This window comes from Carlito syrichta, unplaced genomic scaffold (assembly GCF_000164805.1).
Source record: "Carlito syrichta isolate Samal-C Ts95f unplaced genomic scaffold, Tarsius_syrichta-2.0.1 Scaffold305756, whole genome shotgun sequence".
Classification (NCBI taxonomy): domain Eukaryota; kingdom Metazoa; phylum Chordata; class Mammalia; order Primates; family Tarsiidae; genus Carlito; species Carlito syrichta.
Genome location: NW_007249852.1, coordinates 722,244 through 722,625, shown reverse-complemented (window position 1 = coordinate 722,625; position 382 = coordinate 722,244).

Sequence of the window (382 nt, the reverse complement as noted above, 5' to 3'; positions counted from 1 at the left end):
GGACGGGCAGCGGCGCCCATTGGCCGGCGCGCCCGTCTGTCTCGGGCTCCCGGGCGGAGCACCGCCCCTCGCCGAGTCCGCGCCCCCGCGGGGCCGCTTGGGTGCCGGCAGCGCCGGGGTCCTGGGGTGGCAGATGTGTAACTAACACAAGCCCCCAACTTTCCCTCAAGCTCGAGCCCGGCAGAGCTGCCCTTGCAACCGGACGAGGTGCCCCCCGGAGGGAAGGGAGCCGAGCCGCGGTCTCTGCTCGTGCGGCAGCCCCTGGCCACGTGCCCCCACCCGGACTTCCCGGTCCGCCTGGGCACCCAACGGCCCGGATCCCTCTGGGTGCAGCAGCTCCGCATGCCCCCCCCCCCCCCCCCCCCCCCCCCCCCCCCGCCCC